The sequence below is a fragment of the Mustela putorius genome, unplaced genomic scaffold, assembly GCF_011764305.1.
Source record: "Mustela putorius furo isolate JIRA1106 unplaced genomic scaffold, ASM1176430v1.1 tig00001063_pilon_pilon_pilon, whole genome shotgun sequence".
NCBI classification, from domain to species: Eukaryota; Metazoa; Chordata; class Mammalia; order Carnivora; family Mustelidae; genus Mustela; species Mustela putorius.
The window spans coordinates 4,228,704-4,249,472 of record NW_025421556.1 but is presented as its reverse complement, the minus strand read 5'-3'; the positions used below and the strand labels follow the sequence as shown (position 1 = coordinate 4,249,472).

The window sequence follows — 20,769 nt, the reverse complement described above, 5'->3', positions numbered from 1 at the left end:
CCAGGTCTCTTATCTCCCCCATTTCCCTCTATATCTTTCTGCCCTTCCAGTGGGAAATGATTTTGAAATCTCTAAGGGAAGACCCACATTCCTTAAACTTTGGGTTTTCTAGTGCATGATTATTTATTGACAATATCTTTGTCCATGTTACCTTGAAGCCCAAGGATTTTTGAACTCATGATCCAGAAAGAGACTTAAAATCGATGGGCTTTCTGCTCTGCATTTCTTCCTTGTGGCAATGCGTATAGGCTATTATCTGCTTGAAAGTGAAGACAAACAGAAGTTAACATTTCAAAAATATTAATCTATCACACTACTAAATGATAATAAAATCTGAGAGCTCAGATATTCGTGCAAAAATTTCTTTACTTTTTCAGTCAAATCACCTTTCAGTCATTAAATTAAATCTCAGTTGGGATTTAATTCATCTCTGCTTCTTCCTAGTCTTTCTCCCTCTCCAGTCTCCACGTGCACTTTCTACGCCCCACGTTCGACTAGCATCACAGCCAGGATTCAAGCTCTTAACATTCAGTTCTGAGGGCCAAGGGCAGACCTTTCATATGCATCATTGATGAAGGGTTTGTCAACTTCAGAGTGAAATCTTCTAGGGCAAAAACAAGCATGTGTCATGTCAATAATGATAGTCTTTTGCATAGCGTTCTTCCACTGTTGTATTAGCAGGATTTCTATCCCTTTCCTCCTATAACCAGGATACCAGTCCCAGGAGGGATGAGGGAACACTAAACCTGCATCCTACCATTGACATGAGTACTTAGCACGTCCTGGGTACATGACAAACTGTCTCCCAGACCCATTAGTGGTCTCATCCCTTTAACACTAGCACCTTTCTGAGCTAGTAAGTAACTGAAACATGGGTGCTGTCTAAATCTAATATCTAGTAGTACTGCCTATATCAGTACTTTTAAATATGCCTAGGTCAGCAGTTTGTAAATATGAGGATTCCTTTCAAAATAAAAATATAGTTGAAAAAAGATATACAGATGGAAAGTATGCACATGAATAGATGTTCTACGCATCATATGTCTTCAGGGAAATGCAAATTAAAACAACAATGAGCTACAACTACATACCTATTAAAATAGCCAAAATCCAGAACACTGACAACACCAAATGCTCGTGAGGATGTAGAGCAACAGGAACTCTCATTCATTGTTGATGGGAATGGGACAGTCACTTTGGAAGGGAGTTTGATGATTTCTAACAAAACTAAATATAGATCCAGCAATTGCACTCCTTGGTACTTATCCAAAGGAAATGAAAATTTATGTCTACACAAAAACCTACACACAGATGTTTATAGCAGCTTTCTTCATAACTGCCTCAATGTGGAAGCACCTAAGGTGTCCATCAGTAGGTGGATGAATAAATAAACTATGTTGCACCCAGACCATGGAATATTATTCAATGCTAAAAAAAAAAAAAAAAAAAAAAAAAAAAAAAAAAAAAGCTATCAAGCCATGAAAAGACACGGAAGAAGCATAGTTGCATATTACTAAGTGAAAGGAGCCAATATGGAAAGGATTTCATGATTTACACCATGCTCAAATGCAAAGCTTTGGATGCAGCAGCTCTTAATCTAGAGATCTATGAACTAAAAAAAAAAAAAAAAAAAATGCAGGATATCTGGCCCCTCTTAAACTTAAAGTAGAAAGTGAATACAGTTTTTATAAGGAATTGACAATGTTCCAACACCCAGAGTCCAATTCATTCAAAGTCCAGAATGTTTTTCTTGTCATCAAACCAAAATAAGCTAGCAGTATAAAACTCTGCTAGTTGCTCTTATACTACCTTTTTTGTTTTTTGTTTTGTTTTGTTTTGTTTTGTTTTACATCCAAATTCCTCCTGGTTTTATTATTCACTGAGATGGGACATGATAGAGCTGAGTGTATTTGATAATGCCCAACCATTTCTATTAGAAGGGCATGGACTATAAACTAGAGCTAATATTACCAGCCACCACTTGCTATGAGGTCCCCAGTATAGGCCGTTCCTTGGAAGGCTACTAACAATCATGACACTAGGTACAGAGGAGGCTCTTGGTACTAAGTTAGGGAGGAAAAATAAAAACTTCAAAAATGAACGTGGATCCTAAATTTCTAGAGAGTAGTTGTGTTTATAAAGACTTTGTTAGACTCCTAAAACTCTGTTTTAACACATTTTTTTAAGAGGAAAGAAAGGATTTAGCACAGTTAGCTCCATGGTATAGCTGTTATGTTTAACAGAGGTGCTGTTGTTTGATGTTACTTGTGGGTTTATTGATCCTTTTCAGTTACTGTGGTAGCTCTCTGTGAGAATTTTAGAGTTATTTCCCAGTTACCCACTGAAGCCTTATTCATCCTTTGTTCTTTTTTTTTTATTATTGCTTCCAAACACAATATATTTTCTAGCAGTAAGAATGGCATTCTGTTGGAAAAAATAACAAAAGTGAGAACTAAATTATTCTCAATAATTATTGGTAAGCAAATGGGTAACAGAGTCAATAACATCTGTTAAATTTTCTGTGTCTCAACCTGGAATTCATTCCCTTGCAAAACTGAAATCCAGGAGAGTTTTCCTGAAACCAGTACCACAGTACTGCAATGGAGAGAACACAATACCACAGTACTGCAATGGAGAGAACACAAGTCACTCTTCAGTGGTAGTCATTTATTCTACTATGCATATGTTGGCCAGGAAAGAGTGTGTCTCTTAAGCTTCAGAATTACTAGAGCTCTGCTAATGAGAATGGAACATTCTAGAGTTATACAAAGAGTTGATGGTCTCAGAACAGGAATAATTAAAATAATAGTGAAAAAAACAACACAAAATGAAACAAAGCCAACTCCTGGACTTTAAAAAAAAAAAACTCAAGCCTAATCAATGAAAGTAAATCTCAAAAACATGTCGAATAAAAAATAAGTTACACAGAAAACTATATACCATGGGATATAATTTATTTAATTGTCAAATATGTAACTATGCTATATTTATGAATACATACACACGGAAATATATATACACCAGCTTTAGTGTGGTGGCCTTCTCTGAAGTGGGAGCAGAGTGGTTCTGCAAAGCATTAAGAAATGATTTCAATTATACCTATAACATTTTATTTATTTTATTTATTGGATGCCTGCAATATTATTCCCCATACTTTCCTATATGCTTTATATATTTCATAAGTTAAAAAAATTTACAAAGATTCAGAGTGCTTTCCAAATAATATGCCAACCCTGTAATAAGGAACTGGCAATGACTGCAGACTAGCATAAAACCTAAAAGAAAAGTTCACAAAAAGTAACCAAAGAAGAACGTGGGTGCGAGAAGGATAAGAATTAAGAGAAAGTGAATTCTATGAGCCTGTCCCTCTATAGGTTTCACCAATGCCTAAGAGTCTTTGCCAAAAACCAGAGCACCAAATAAGAGTTTCTACACAACTGTCTATCTCATTACTCATTCTGGATTGCCTTACCCTTAAACATTGCTTAAGTTTGTCTAATATACATGCCCGAAGGGTGATCTAGACCTTCCCACCCTGACGCATCACATCCTCAGGTGCTTTATACTTGTTGGGCTGATGTTGCCACCATTTTCAATATCTGATTAGCACTGAGTGTAAAGGTATCAAAAGACAGTGAGTTCCCTGAAATTTAGATCTACTCCTTTCTGTCCTATTAGCACGGTAATAACCCTAGATCTACACTGGGATACAAGAATAAAAACTAAGCATAAGGTGAATTTACCCAACTAGAATGGTAATTCCTTTATTTGCTGGTTCAGTAGCACAAGGAGCCCAAAATATCCAAGTGGAAGTCACAGCTTCAAGCTCAATGGATGTGTTACTATATCCCTTGGTGAAAGCATCACTTCACCAGTCCTGAGGATAAGGACTTTTAATCTAGCACACTTTAAGACTGCATAGATGATAAACACGATTTCACAAGGGGATCCCTGGAAGAGATGATGAGAGAGCCAGTCCTACTTCCACACAGTTCCCGAATCCAGGTGGTTTAGCTATTGAGTACATAACATTTGAAACACTGATCATTAGTTCAATGTATAAACTCCAACCTTGTGAACAGATCCTGTACCTTGTGGAGAATGATACTCTAGCTTGTACCTTAACTGAGCTTTTAATAAGCCCTTCTATCATCCTACAAGGCAAGTTTTCCCACACGATGTGGATAAGGCAGTAGCAGTGGATCACATGGGTGGTCCTGCACCCAGAGTCATACCTTCTTTATGAGATAGTTTCCCAGGCATTAAAAGCCCTTAAAGGATAGTGTTGGCAGAGTCACTACCAAGTTATGAAACCAAATCCATAACTAAGTTATCGGATAATGGTTAACAATTCCAGGGTTGAAACAGATCTGGTATAATCAGCCTGCCCCTAAATGGTTATCTGGTGTCTCTAAGGGATGATATCCAGTCAAGAAGTTGGACTCAGTCAATTTGGGCTAGCAGAAGGGCAGCCAGACATCCTCAGCGTTAGTGATAGCCAGCCTCTATGTCCACCCACCATGATCACTACTCTGTTCACAGACCCATTATGTAAGTAGAAAGACTGGCTAACATCTGCAAAATGAGTCATCCTACACCGCAGATATACAGTGACTCTCTGAGGTAGATGTTGGTGGGATGTGAGACCTACCTATTCACAATTTCTGTGCCCATTATCATCGGTGTATCCATGTGTCTCTTCCTTAAACTTCATCATTGCTGGTCTTCTAATCTTGTTCTTTCAACATCCCTAAATAACCAAATAATTGATCATACCTTAGATCAATTCCTCACTCATAGAGTACAAACATTCAAGTGCATGCTTGCAGTTCTACCCACGGGTAAATGTCCCTTCCTAACTGTCTTTCATGTCCACATCTGAGAAAGCTGTCATGTAGTGGTGACTCACTCCTTCCCAGCAGTAACATATTGAGCTCTGCTGGTTGTTGAAGGAAACTTCACAGAAACCATAAATTTTTTGAGAGCAGTGACAGGAATGTGAACCACCTGTTCGTGTGATTTACTTGTGCCTCCTGCAACTGTGTGAACGTTTCTATCATAAAAGGATTCCTGATGTACCTGCCTGGCATCATCACCTTAGAAGATCTGTTAACACCCTGATCATGATGGGTGCCTCTGGTGGCATATTCATATAAGGTTCCTGCATCAGACTTTTAATCTCTTCTAGGGCATGGTAGCACACCACAAGCTGCTTTCAAGCAGTGAGTCATATTCTTCCCCAGAACACACTTAGAGGTCTGCACTGTGACTCTCTTGTGGGGGCTTTCCAGACACTGTGCAGAGCATCCCCGTACCCCTGTAGCACCACTGAACTTGCGGGGCCACATAATCCACCCAAGACACAGGTTCCTTAAAGAAGAGATTGAACAGGGATCCTTTTTCACATGGTGTATTGGGGAATGCTCCTAGAAAAGGGAGGTGAGAGTAGAAGATATGTTTACGTCTTAACTCCCCCGGTGCCTCAGAATGTGACCCTATTTGAAAATAGGATCTTTACAAATGTAGTCAAGTTGAGACGAGACCCTGAGGGGAGACTCTAATCCAATATGACCTTGTGTCCTTATAAAACATGGAAACTGGGACAGAGAGACAGGCCCACATGGAGAATGCCTTGTGAAGACAGCAGAGATTAGGTGACACAATTCCAAGCCAAGGGGTGCCAATGACTGCCAGCAAGCCAAAAGAAACTAAGAGAGGAACATGGGTCAGAGTCTTCCTCAGAGCCCTCACAAGGAACCAACTCTCCCAAACCTTATCTCAGACATCCATCCTCTAGATCTGTGAGACAACAAATTTGCTTAAGTCACCCAGTTTGAAGTGCTTTTTACAACAGCTCTGGCAAAATGATACAGAGCATGAGGGAAATTTGGGGTGTGGTAAATATGACCCTTATTTTGATTAGCATGGTGATTGAGTGAGTTCAAAACTCCTAGAGCTCAATACTAAAAGTGGCTCATTTTGTTGGATATAAATGATTCTTCAATAAAGTTTATTTTAACAACTAAATTTAATGGATTACTTACTATGATTTCAAAGTTATGGCTGCTGCTAATCATTTTTTGCTCTTCATGCTTACAGGCTACTTCATGCCAGTTATTAACTACTCTGATTCCTAATTGAAAATTAGTTCTGATTACTGTGAGAATGTAAGAAAGGACTACATAGTGGGTACAAGGAGGTTTGTCCAGGACTCAGTGATTCACGGGGCGCCTGCAGACACATCCATGGAAATTGGCAACTGCAGACAAAGCAGGTGCAAGGGTAATCCAGGCCGTCTGGATCCTGAGCCGTATTCAGGTACCACATTTTTGAAAATTAAATATTAATGAAAAATTGTAAAAAAGAATCACTCTCTATACCCCACTCCATACATATATACTTCAAATACATCAAAATCCTGGGTAACTATATTTTAATTAAAAAAAAAAATCTCCAGGAGACAGACTTTTGTTCATGAAGTTTGAGGTAAGATTTCGGGAAGGGAGTAAGAGAAGACTAAGACACAGGAGAGACTGGATAAGATATTCCTTAATTAAAGGCTAGGGTTGCGACGCCTATTCAGAGTTAGGGGTTTGTAGTGCATGTCTCAGTGTAACAGAAAACCCAATCCAGCCCCTTGCATAAAGCTGAAAGAAGGGATAACACTGTCCTGCCCCTGAACCTGGTCCTACACTGTATCTTACTGCCACTCACATACAGTATCCATGATTAAATTATTCTTTATAAATGTTGGTACTTAAGAATTTCTTAAAAAAAAAAAAAAATACCGGTAGAAGAATAAGTCCAAATTCTAGTGGGGGGAACTGATGTTTATTTTGGAACTTAATGAGCTTGAGGAGTGTCTGGGACATCTGAATGTCCCAAATATCCAACAAGCTTACCTGGAGAAAACTGAAGATAAGTATAACCTAATGATAAGGACTGGGAGGCAATAAGGGAAAGGCTGGAAACATAAAAGACACTGTATGAAACAGGACAGTGGGCAGAAGTCAGAAGCCTGGGGCACCTGGGTGGCTCAATGGGTTAAGCCGCTGCCTTCGGCTCAGGTCATGATCCCGGGGTCCTGGGTTCGAGTCCCACATGGGGCTCTCTGCTCAGCGGGGGCCCTGCTTCGCTCTCTCTCTCTCTGCCTGCCTTTCCGTCTACTTGTGATCTCTGTCTGTCAAATAAACAAATAAAATCTTTAAAAAAAAAAAAAAAGAAGAAGAAGAAGAAGAAGTCAGAAGCCTGGGGTTCGCCAACACCTGAACAGTGAGGATCAACGGCCACAGACAGGGAGGCTGACTAGAAGAAGGTGGTGTTACCTATGCTAAGCGCAGAGTAGGCAAGTGTGAGCAGAAAAGCCTGGAAGCTGCAAAGGGAACAGGCTCACTGGAACTGGCAATGAGATGGTAGCTGATAATCTCCAAGAGCAGTTTCCAGCATGTGGGAGGTTGAAGCCAATCACAGCAAATTGAGCAATGAATGCTCAATGATGGAATCGCATGCAGTTAATATGATAAGAAGAGAAGGGTAAGAAGAGTCTAAGAGACATTTCCATGAGACAAGAGTTGAGAAGCTACTTCAGATGGGAGACACAGTGTCAAAGCCAGGTAATGTGAAAATGGGAGACACCTGAATTTCTTCAAATGTGAGTGGGAGGTGCGCCTGGGTGGCTTCCTGGGTTAAGCCTCTGCCTTTGGCTCAGGTCATCATCCCAGGGTCCTGGGATCGAGTCCCGCATCAGGCTCTCTGCTCAGCAGGAAGCCTGCTTCCCTTCGTCTCTCTCTCTGCCTACTTGTGATCTCTGTCTGTCAAATAAATAAATGAAATCTTTAAAAAAAAAATGTGAGGGGGAAAGAGCACAGAAAAGTTAATGAGGTGAGAGGGAGAAATGTTAGTAAATGGAATCATACCTGCCTGAATGAGGACGGAGATGGATTTAAGGCAACAGATGAAGAAGTGGCATAGGATAAGAAGAAAGACCCCCTATTTTCAAGAAGTGTAGGAAAATCCATCACAGGGCTGTAAATATGGATAAGCCTCCCAGTAGAGAAACAAAAAGTTATCTGAAAGAGAGCGTATATGGAGTCCTTGAAGTAATAAACATGATTTAAAAGATATCAACCCCAAAAGAATGCTTTGCATGACAGAAGTCTATTTTTTTTTTAGATAAAAGTCATATTATATCAGCCACACTGAATCCAGTACATTTAGAGATTGTTTTGTATACAAAAACATATTCACAAAATAAGCCTCATGGGTAAAATTAACTGTCACTAAAAAGTCTGCATAGGAATGCAAAACACAATTTTCTTAGTGTATCCTTTCCCAAAGGGACCTACTTTGATAGAAGATAGAACTGGATCACGCAGAGTCATATAGCCTATATCTTACAAAATCACTCTTAAAAAATAATATCATTTCTCTGGTTAAATATTAAGTTAGATGTGGAGGTGCATGTCTGCACCACTGTCGAAGCGCTGTATTTACACAGCAGGGGGTGGATACAGGTGTGGAAGAAAGACAGGGGTTGGAGGGAAACCCTATCCTTCACTTGTTTCCTATATTATGGACCACAGCAAAAAGTTGCCAGCTACCAAGAGCCACTGCCTCAGAACTGGATTCCCCTTTAGCTCAGAAATTCTAACTGAACTCTTTCTCCTTCCTGAGCTTCCTTTCTCTTTAGATCAAATACCTAATTACACCCCAAGCTTTAGATTTGCCCTCCAATCCCTCCTACAAACTGCCCGCATCCAGCTTCGTATCTTTGTCCATTAATGCAGAAGACACACACGTCAAACTTCACGCAATAAAGGGAAATGAAAAACAGGTTACAATGGTTGTTTCTGTGTGCTGGCAAATAGCATTTGAAGTGAGTCAACACGCACCTTTCCCCAACCTTCCTTTACCTAGCGTGTGTGCCTGTTTGACACACAGCATCAGTAAATCAGGCAGTTTACTGACCTGATTGTAATTTCGAGCCCCTCAATTATACTGTTCTTTCCTTCCCTCAGATGGATTGAGTAAGATGGGAAAAAGTGTTAGCAGCTAATGTAAAACAAACATGCTGGCAGGTTAACCATTCGGTTCTTTAGTGAAACTCCCTCTCCTGTTGTTATGATGGTCCACAGAACAATCACCCATTAAGCTGGGACTTGGAGAGGTTCTCCAAACTTAACAAGAATGATACATTGCTGTCCGAGCCCCACACTTCGTCTCAGCCAGTATGCCTGAGGTTTCCTAGGGCACAATTTCATACCACTTTCTGTACCTCCACACATCCGAAGTGGGAAGTAATTCATACTGGACATACCACCAGCTCCCTACAACTCGCTATTTTGAAGTAATCAGGTATGAAGCAAATCTCCTGACCACAAGTTAGCACCTTATTGCCCTGCCTGCCATGGAGTGCTGAGAGTCTGAGATATGTACCCTGACCAAATGGGATTACGTGAATAGACATTTTCTAGAAATTATGACTTACGAGTGCCGGCCTCATTTCCCTTTGCCTGGTGATACCCTCACAAAGGCCATTTAGAAAGGATTCGGCAGCTTGCAAGGTAACAGAATTTGAGTTCTCAAGTGTCCAAAGATCAGTGAATGCCATTTTTTTTTTCCTCCTCTGAAGCATTTCTAATCACAATTTAGTTACTGCCGCCTAGATGCTGACTGAGATAAACCTATTTGGAACTCCAAAAATAGCATCTTCTGAGCTACATCTCTGTCTTCTGAGCTTCCCAAAGGAAAGCTCTCTAATGATTTGCAGCTCATTACAACCAGAATCTTCATAAATGGGATAGTTATTATTATTTTTTTTTAAATCTTGGAAGATGCCAGATTGACAGTGCTTAAAACTCGGGTCTTTGATTTGAGATTACACCCATGGTAACAGAGAAGTTAAAGTGCCAGTGAGTCAGCCAGTCTCTGCCTTCCACAAGGCACTGAAAAGCAGATTTCTGAATCCGAGCTGAAACAGTGATGTCCACATTCATTATCTGGCCACCTTCCTATGGGCCAAACGGACTTTCCAATTGAGATAATTAGGGAAGAACCAACATCTCCACCTCCTGGGGAGTCATGCCTCTGAAGATTTAACCAAAAACCAGAAAAAAGTCACAAGTTCTATAGCGCTTCCTACACATCACCATTTATAAAACTGAACCATTTTATTATACTACATCTAGGCCAATTATTTATGGGTTACTTATTTCAGAAATAAGATACGGAGGCATCACAAGAGGGAGAAGACCTTGTTTCCCTCCCTGTTCTATCAAATTAAGTCCCAGTTTCACCATTCCTGAAATACACGAGTGTCACATTTACATCCATTGTTCAATGAGCATTCCTCCCGCCATTCACAGAAACTAGAAAACCCTTAATTGCATAGTATGGTCCAAACAGGAATGGCACAAAACAGAATTTCTCAGAGAAAGAGGGAATGGTCGATTAGCGTTTGTTCTGTTCAGGTGGCTCGTTAATTTTCAGGATGGTTCTAAGAAAAACCTGCTACTAAGAGCATTAAGACGAGAGGGAATATCAACTTCTACAAGAAGAAAACAGTACTCTTAAGACATTAATTTTACTCTAGAGAAAATTTAAAAATCTCCTCGCTTCAAGCAAGTTCAAAAAGATTATATTCTTCTATTGACAGAAATGCAACCTCTCAGAGCATGAGAATGTTTCCAATAGAACTTCTGGTCCCAGGTTATTAAGGCTATACCTTTATACAATGCTTGCTGGCTGACCTATGTCTTCATGCACCTTGGACATGGCACTCTCTTCCCTCCTATCCTCATTCTACTAGTTTAAAAACAAAAAGAAAGCATACAAAAACAATGCTTCCCTAACCCACTTGATTGGTGATTAAATTTTCCTTCATAGATTATGAACATTTCATTTCCCAATTAAAAGGATGCCTTAATCCAACACCGTTGGTTACTGGACATCAAGACCTTACCTAGGAATTGGTTTTAATAAGTGAGAGGGCCATGTGGGACAAGGGTAACTGTTTTGGAAGGACAGATGCCATAATGAGGGAAAAAATGAGAAATAAACAGGAAGTTAAAGGATATTTAAGATAGCTAGGTATCCCACAAGTAACCCAGGACCAGCTTTACTATTGAGACTGGCTTGTTCAAGAAGTATTCTACAGTCAGACATGCTTTGATCCAAATCCCATCTTTGTTGTACTTACTGGTCTATGAGACTTAGGGTGAATCATCTAATGTCTCTAGACCTCCTTTCCTCTTCTATAGAATATGTTACCCAGCCCTTAATGGAGATTTCAGTATATAATACCACTATAGATATGTGACTGTGTCAGAGCCCCACAGGAGGGACCCAGAGGAACCCTCAGGTGAGAGACACTGGCAATGAATGATGGTATCAACTATTCATTAGAAAACAGAAGAATTATACATACAGAGATTTTTCCTAAAATTCCTTACAGACGATCTGAACAGTCATTAAAATGTGAAATTGGCTGAAATGCCCTATTTTCTCAGACGGTCATTATGGCAAGGAGGATGTTTAGCCCAGGCAGACCCATGCAGAGGTGAGCAACAGGTTGTTTTGCTCCTGGTCATCATGATCAAGTTGGTCTTCATGACCCCCTCAGCTTGACTGTGCTTTAGACAGGTTTATTCCAGAGTCCAAGCCTCTGGCCTTCCATTTCTCCAAGAGCATATTTTAGAAAACTTGTCACTGTAAATTCTTTCTCTACCCCTTTGAAATAAATGTAAACCTCTCAGCCTCCTGCGAGTTTCACAACTTAGGAAATGTTTTTCTTAAGGGCCTAAGAATCATTCTTGAAATGTAGACATTGGGGAAGATAGCACCCCTCTCTCCCAGTCCCTGTGGAGGACAGAAGTCTAACTTCTAGGGTATCAATTAGCAAACACAGGAAGGTTATTCCCAGAAAAACAGCATTTGCAAGTTCCGGAATAACTAAATACGCTCAACACCTCCATTGGCCCACCTCCTTTCTTAACATCTCCAGTACTTTTCCACGAGCTCATTCTCAGGGCTTAAAACCCTCCGCCTTTTGTTTCCATGAGGCTAAGTATCCAGACTTGTTCTGGGCTCTCTGCCCTGTCGCTGGCAATAGCACCAAAAAAAAAATTTAAAAACTCAGCTTCTGTCTGTTCATCTTGTCCAGTGCCATTTATTCCCTTTAACAAGCTCCACTCTCATTTTAGAGCCTCTCTCTTGGCCATGAGCACCTCTGTCAACATCTACTTTAGCACAGTTTCCAAAACCTCTGAGAGGTAATGATTTGCAGGAGGATGAAGCTTGCAATAAAGGGGAGGTTCAGGGAAGTCCATCTACACTTGAGCTTTTTAAGATCCACTCTAGAATGTCTATGCCCAAATAGCTTCCTCTTGTGAGTTCACCTGTTCATCTCTCAGGGGTAAACTGGTATGGAGAAATGTATCAGTAAAAGCCTCAAATATGTTCACACCTTTTTATATGCATTGTCTTTTGCAATGTGTCTCAGCCACCTTTTCTATCAAGAAATGCAGTCTCCTTCTTCAACTCTTGAAATCTAAGCTTGGTCTTATGTCTTTCTTTAGTTAACGGGACATTAGCCAACAAGCCAGAAGCAGAAACTTCAAGAGCGTCCATGGGGGGCCCGCCCCTGCTTTCTCCTGGGACCCCTACGGTCTCCAAATAATAAGGAAGTACATAGAGAGATCCCAGCCATCACCAGTTTTCTAGCTGTTTCCAAACATGAGAATGCAGCCATTCTACCCCAGCTGATTCATCACAGCCCAGAACGTTTAGACAGTCTACAGAATCATGATAAATGATCAGTTACTATTTTTTTCAAATACAGCAAAAGCTGATACCATTGGGATGCTACATTTACTGAGAAAGCATGAATGAACGCCCAACCCAGAGAAATAAGAAACTAGCTGGAGAAGGAGGGACATCCAAGAAAACATTCTTTCATCATTATGAATCTCAAACCAGAAATGCTAGCTAGAATTTAAAAGAAGTTTTTTAAGGTAATTCGGAATCTCATAGAAAATCAATCTGTCTGTAGGACTAAAAATATCTCAGCTTTGAAACACTTTTTTCATTCTTATTAGACTTGAAAGCATGCCCATTGATCTAGCAAGAGCAATTTGCTAATAATTAGGCTGGCAAGGCAGGCTCAGGTTTGTTACCAAAAGGGTGGGTGAGGGGCCCCTTTAGTTCACAGAAGCCTCTGTCCTAACAAGTCAGAAAAGATGAAGCAGCAGCAACCGAAAATGCCTCTGTTCTCAAACCTTCAGGTGAGATTAAACTACATCACAGAAAAATAGTGTCCAAGCAAAAGGCACCCCATTGTGTACTTGATGCCTTCCCAGAGCAAACAGTCTTTAAGTCAGGTTCCCTTCCCAAGAGATCCCACAATAAATACTCATATTACTTTCATGTGGCACTTACTTCTTTTTCTTCTTCTTTTTTCCCTTGGTCTTCCATGAGTATAAGTGATATGCACTGATTCACTTCTGCTATTAGACTTGAAGTTCCTTGAGGGCAGGGTCTGTGTTTAATTCATGCTTTTTGCTCCTACAGAACGAGACACAGAGAAGACGCTCAATAAATATTTTTTACATAAATGAATGGAAGAGGGCAGCTTCTACGTCATACGGGGGCTATCCTGATGACTACAGGGAGCTTGGCAAAAAACGGCCCCCTTCTTTGCGTCAGAAAGTTTACATTATAAAAACCTACATCAGTCATGACAATGTGTCATGTTTTTTTCATAAGTGTGCCTGATATTCCACCAGAAATCATGATACTTGACACATCTGTAATGTGTTTTCCTTTGAGCGAATGTGAGACATAATCTGTTATTTGCATTTCTTTTTGTCTGGGAGACCAGAATTCCAAGCAGGGGACAGGCTTCATGAAGTGCCAAGACAAAATTTTCTCCCTGAGATGACACATCATCAAACAAGTTGCATCTTGATGCAGATATTTCTTGGAAACTCAAACTACCTAAAAGTGGTATTGTTTTGTTTTCAAGTGGTTATTATGGTGAGATTGTTTTTACTGCTTCAGTTGCTCATACCCCAAAAAAGAAAAAAAAACTATCCCTTCCCTTATAAAATATTTATTATTTTATATTTTAAAAGAAAGAACCAAATCAATTCTGTTTTGAAAGGCACATTAAAAATGTAAGCACAAAGTACAGGGCACATTTCACAGAAGATTAGAACTGCTAACAGTTTTTTCTTGTTTGTTTGTTTGTTTTTTCCCCCCATCTACCAGAAGAAATCAAATGAAGCCAGTTTGCCTCTGGGGTTTTAACATCATTACTATTCATCTTAATAATGAAGTTAAAATTAACTGAAAGAAGACAAAATGGAAAAAAAAATTCACTTCACTAACATGGGTTTACTCACATGAAAATGGATAAAAGTAATATCCTTTGGGCACAGTTAAAGAAAAAAATCAAAATAACCAGGTACCCCACGATGGAAGCAGTACCTCAAAGTCATTTTTTGTTTATGGAAGCATAAACTAATGCATAACACACACACTTCATACCCATATATAAACATATGTTTGGGGGCACCTGGGTGGCTCAGTCATTAAGTGTCTGCCTTCAGCTCAGGTCATGATCCCAGGGCCCTGGGATTGAGGCCTGCATCGGGCTCCCTGCTCAGCCAGAAGCTCAGTCAGCTTCTCCCTCTTCCACTCCCCTTGCTTGTGTTCCCTATCTCGTTCTCTCTCTCTCTCTCTGTCAAATAAATTTAAAAATATTTATAAATAAATAAATAAACAAACAAACATATGTTTGGACACAAGTATATATACATTAAAAAATAAATGCGGCTACGTAAAGATCTTTAAAATTATATTCAAAAAGATTACAAAGAAGATGCTCCACTCACCAGAACTGTTTCTGAATCACACATAACTAAGTGCAGGAACTCAGCTCTGGTTCATGTCAGCTCCCTATATTTTCTCTGTGGAATCTTTCTGTTGAAGAATGAAAAGACAATAGAAAGGTAAAAAGGGGCATCTCCACTCCACAGGGTCCTCAAAATGAGCACTCCTGCTTTGACTTTCATCCTTCCCCTCTGAGAGAAAAAACAGGCATCATGATCCTGGAAATGAACAGGAGTTTTCTTTAACCAATTAAACCCTTTTCAGAAAACTAAAGCTGTCATATTGGAGATACAATGATGGTAACAATAATGAATTGTAGAGCCAAGTTAGATCCTAAAAGATACTGTGTTGGCTTGGCTGTAAGGTGGGAACAGTGCTTACTCATTCACAGTCTTCTAAGGTAAAGTTTAGAACTCAACCATTTCTCTTCAAACCAGTAAATTATTTTGGTTTGGACTGGGGAAAAAAAAAGGTACACTTCCAGAGGGCGTATGCAAAACTCCAAATTATAGGACTGAATTGATTTGTGTGTGTGTGTGTGTAAATTTGTTTTGGAGAGATCTTGACTTAACAGCTTAAATTTTCTTCATTTTGGAGAAACCAAACATAAAGAGCAATGTGAATCAGGACACAGTGGAAGCCCAAATTCTCATGGAGTTTTTATCTTTTCAAGTACACAATTCCAGAAACGTCAAGGGTAAAGTCAAGATTATCTATTCACAAATGATGGGATCATCTCCCCCCTGCCAATAATCATCACCCCTAATTCATCAGTTTCCACCCTCTCACTCTGATTCCTTTCAATATTTAACTTTTTTTATATTATGCTAGGTGCACAATGATAATAAGATATCAAAAAAGTCACACTAGCATATTATCTATTTTCTAAGATTTTACCACAGTAACCTGGTCGTATGGTTAATTCTAAGTATAGTTTGAGGAAACACTCAAAGTTACACACAACCTGTAACTGGGTAATATATGCACAGAAATCTTCCCCACAAAACATATATTTGCATAACAAAACTAGAGATGACTTAGGTGGATAAATTAACATGACTGGGAACTGATATCTAAGTAAAGATTTTAAATGATTTAATAATAACTTTCCATTGAAAGCATAAAGAATCATAGAATGATAGTGAGCAGTATAAAATATGATACAGGGTAGAAAGCTATGGAATCACAGAGTTCTAAAATGCATACATAATAGCTTATATGTCACCACCAACTGAAGAATAAAAAAGGTGCTTTGTATTGCACAATTGATAACTTTGTGAAACACAAGGTATTCATTATGTTTACATGTAGGAAGCAGTTTTTCACAGTGGTTTGGTGCAGAGACCCTAAATCCATACTATTTGGATTCAGATGCCAGGTCTTCGCTCGCTAGCTGTGTGAACTTGCACAAGGACCTGAAAGGCAATGAACGGATAGCAGGCACATTAATAATAATGGGGTTGTTGATAGTATTAAGCACGCCAGTTCCTATAAAGCACTTAGCACAGACCCTGTGACATAGTAAGTATATCTCTTATTCATTCAACAAACACTTAAGCAGCACATATTATATTCCAGGTACTGTACTAAGTACTAGGAATTCAATGCTGAACAAAACCAACATAGTTCCTGTTTCAAGGAGTAATAATATGAGCTATAGTATTGTACCTTTTAATATACTTTAGATAAACAGCAGGTCCACAATGTTTATTGTGTGTGTATGTGTATGTATATGTGTGTGTGTGTGTGTATGTGTTTACATACTGTTCTAATGCAATACCATAATTGTTCTTTTCCTGATTTTTTTCTCTCTCCTGTGCCTGCCTGAGTCCCCAGTGCTCAGAGATATACACGGAAGATGTAAGGAACACATTACTCGACACTGACTAGATATTCATCAGAGCTTCAAGTGACCATTTCCCCCAAGCTCTACCCGTCTGGAACATGGGAAAGAGGAAAAGATGGCCAAGTATGAGAAGACCAGCACAACTGCCTTAAGATTGTAAAAACCATGTACAGCTTTAGAGATGTGGACTCTTCAACATTGTTCATTCTTTTCTGCTCTTATCTCTTGAGGATAAGAGCCAGACATTTAGAGGAGTAACTGCAAATACCATCAGGCTTCTATGTCTAAAGTCACCAAGAAAATTCAGTGCTCAGCCATGGGGCCTAGCATCCAACAATGGCTTTTTTGTTAGTGTCAGATGGCACGGAACAAGACAAGTGTATCCAAAAGTCACAGATGGAAGATCAGTTACATTTTTAAATGGCATTGTTATGGGCATTTGGCCAACAAACTTCTGAGATTCTGCTGTGAGGCAGACACTGGATTCAATATTGGCGATTACACAATGAGCAAACATGTAAGGGCCCTACCATCCTGGGGATGAGAAACACAATTAATGAAATGATCATGCTAATGATTTAGGAATATCATCCCAAGGGAATATGCAATAAACAAACATAAACCAGAGGGGATGATCAGAGAAGGATTCATGAAAAAGTGATACTTTAACTAAGAAGAGTAAGTAGCCATTACTGAGACAAAGATGGGAAGTGGGAGTAGGAAGAGGATGGGGCCAGTGCTGACTTTGGGCTAATCTGTTACCCAGAAACAGGTAACTAATATGCCCTTGTACAGCAACTGATCTGAGAAGGGCAAAAAGAAAATGTTTGTTTTGTTTTGTTTTGTTTTGTTTTGTTTCCTTAGTAAAACCTAACAGGATAATGACAAACTAAAGTGTGCTGCTTTCTTGGATGTCTCATGCCTGATTGATGATCTGATACCTATGCACAGTGTTTCCAGCTTTGCTTTCAGATTTTATAGGAAAAAGACAAGAGTAAACTCTTATGTTCTTACCATTTTCAAAGTCATCGTCTACACAGAATGTGGTACCATCAGAAATGAGAACAAGACCTATATTTTCCCTTCAGCCAGACAGAAGTAACATGTAGGAACACAAACATAAGGCTCTCCCCCTAAGAAACTGGCCCTACCTTTTATTGATAACTGGCCCTACCTTTTCCACCTTCTTAAAAACAATATAAAGAAAAATGAAAGTCCAAGGGACTTTGCTCTCATACTTATACCCATGCTAAATTAGTAAAGAAACTTTAGGGGGAGACATACCATGAGAATCTCCACATTTATTTCCAATATATTGATAAGGCTTGATCTGGTTGTACCCTTATAAGTATTTCGTTCCATTAAGCAAAATCTGAGAGCTATAGTAAAAACTCTTGATTCAAAGTGTTTTATTTCTTCTAAGTTAGAATACTCCAAAGATGAAAATAAATCTCTGCTCTAGAAACAGAGAATGGTATCAAAAATTGAATGGGAAAGCAGTGACAAATTTTCACTCTGAAATAAATGTGTGAGACTAGCTGACAACGGGGAAGCCGATTCAGATTCTCACTCCTTTGGTGGTGTGGCTTAACACCAAATCTAATAGGCATTTAGCTGGCTGACTAGGGCAGGAAAAGGGGGTGTGCAGCCTCTGATGCCTGCATCTGTGAGAATGCACTGAAGCCACTAAAATTATCAATCAAGACTTGATGTTAGTGTCAAATTTGGTGATTTTTTTTTCTTTCAAGGGGATAAAGCTAGAGAAATAGATAACTTTTGGCTCAAACAGTCCAAAGGAAAGTAAAAATAATCTCTGATAGCATGAATAGGGATTATCAAAATTGTTGTGTCTGCACAAAACTTGGAGGTTCTCATTTCTCACAATCAAGTGTCTACTGGAGATTACAAATTATTTTCATTTTGCTACTGTCAAGGAATAAAGTCGAACACCTGTGTCTTCAAGTGTTCCACCAGACAGCTACTTAGGTTTTAAAAAAAACATTACATCAGCACAGTGCAAGAGTAATACCAGTGCTTTGGTGCCTGGAGGAAAAATAGTACTACAGTTTTTTTAAAAAATGTGAATTACTTTTGATTTTTCATTTAGTATCAGGATTTTTACTCTTTACGCAAGTGACTGCACATGCAGCCAAAGGGGAGTCGGGGTGGGGTGGGGGGAGCATCAGCTAAATGTCCATTTCAGCTGTGCTGTAGAATTCACCTAGGTACAGTGGGCTTGCCAATAATAAACAGCAAAAGTTATATTTTCTCCTCAAGAGAAGAAAAGCCATGAACATCGGTCTCTATTCAATTCTAATCCAGATCCATGGAAATGAAGGGAAGGAAAGTTAGGGATTATGGTCTGTTTAATCCGTTATATCTGCAGGGTGAATGGCAAGGATAGAAAGAATATGCCATCTAATAAAAGATTAATGTGAGAACTCTTCTGAATGATAACCATATTGCTTCCTCCCGGAGCTAATTATGCCTTTGAATCACATTCAGAAGAGAAGACACAAAGTTACCTTCAGCAAATACTTATTTTAATTGCTTAATAGTGAACACTTCTTTTTGAGCTAATTGGGTTATTTTTCTGGGAGGTACACAAATCTCTCTGTCCTGGTAGAATACTGAAAATGAATAATCTTATTCCTTTGGAAGAAGGATTTAGAAAACTATAATTATTGACAGATAATCAGATTATTTTCATCAAAAGACAATTTGAAGTTGAATTTATTTTGACTACTGAATTATTCTATAGAGTTTTTGAGTGAGTCAGATCTCAAGAATTAATCCACAGCTGTACTGTGTCTTCATGAAGAAAAGAGATCTTCTGTAACCTCATTTCTATATCCCCAGACAGTTGAGAACCTAGGGCTGAGATTATTTTATCATCCAACCTCACCTGGCATCCTAAGAAGATACATGCAAACATAAGTATCTCTCACAAGAGAGATTGGTATCTTCTAACTACTCACTGGTAATACCAATATAGAAAGGATGAGAGTAGGTTATCTGGCAGGGTAGAGTACTTTATTACTGAAATTGTTAAGAATTGGTGGTACATAGTGTTAATAAAGTATAACCTAACTTTTAGTAGGTATTATTATTTTTTAATTTTTCTCAGGTGGGACACCTGGATGGCTCAGTTGGTTAAGTGTCTGATCTTGATTTCATCTCACTCATGATCTTGGGATCCTGAGATTGAGCCCTGCATCAGTCTCCATGCTTGGGGGGGTGGGGGCAGTGGGAGTACGCTTGGGAGTCTCTCCCTCCCTCTGCCTCTCCCCTGCTCATAGGCACGCACATGTACTCTCTCTCGCTCTCTCTAAAATAAATAAATAAACCTTTAAAAAAGCTTCTCAGAGAATGTATCCCCCACAATTACATCTGGAGCAGACCACTCCACCACCACTATCCTGGTATATTTTAATTATTATTAATTAAATAAATAATAATTAATAACATTAATTAATTAATAATATATTAATTACTTGGTGTATATTATCCGATTGAATTCTTTCAGCCAAGGAAAAGAAACTCGGAAGGTAAGTAACTCACCTTACACTGTTACTCAACTAGTTATTCAACTAGTTATTCAACTTGTTAAACAAGTAACTATTGTTACTCAACCAGTTAAAGTCACTCAACTTATTCAACTAGTTTTAACATCAATTAAAACCAAGAGCTTCCTAATGCCACTAGTTACGCTGTTTAAATGAGGAGTCTGAGTCTCCTAACCATCACCTCCTTCTTTATTCCTTAAAAGTCACATTCCCCTTGGAAGTGCTTAGGCCAATGAAAAGCTAAGAGAAAAGATATCTGTGCCCCAACTTGCCTTCCATGAATCCTGATGTTGGAAATAGCCATATATGCGGGACGGGGTTGTATATTGGCCTCTCCTCTACCAAGGACAGAGCAGAGAGAAGAGAATGAGTTTGTACAGATACATATATATCATCAAAGCTACCCTCATGAAGAATGCATTTTCCTTAACTTGAAGAATAAGTAGACCCACCATCACCTAACTATCT

General features: G+C 39.1%; 1 long non-coding RNA gene across 2 annotated transcripts in view; it reads right to left on the bottom strand.

The window, feature by feature from the left end:
- Nucleotides 1–3,149: 3,149 nt before the first annotated feature.
- The window catches only part of LOC101685541, a 43,448-nt gene continuing 25,828 nt past the window's right edge, over nt 3,150–20,769 (bottom strand). For both annotated transcript variants that reach the window (XR_006608699.1, XR_200098.3), the window contains exons 3-5: nt 14,892–14,979; nt 13,435–13,560; nt 3,150–4,750 (exon numbers count right to left, since the gene is read on the bottom strand). This is a non-coding gene — a long non-coding RNA (uncharacterized LOC101685541). The remainder of the gene's footprint in view (nt 4,751–13,434; nt 13,561–14,891; nt 14,980–20,769) is intronic.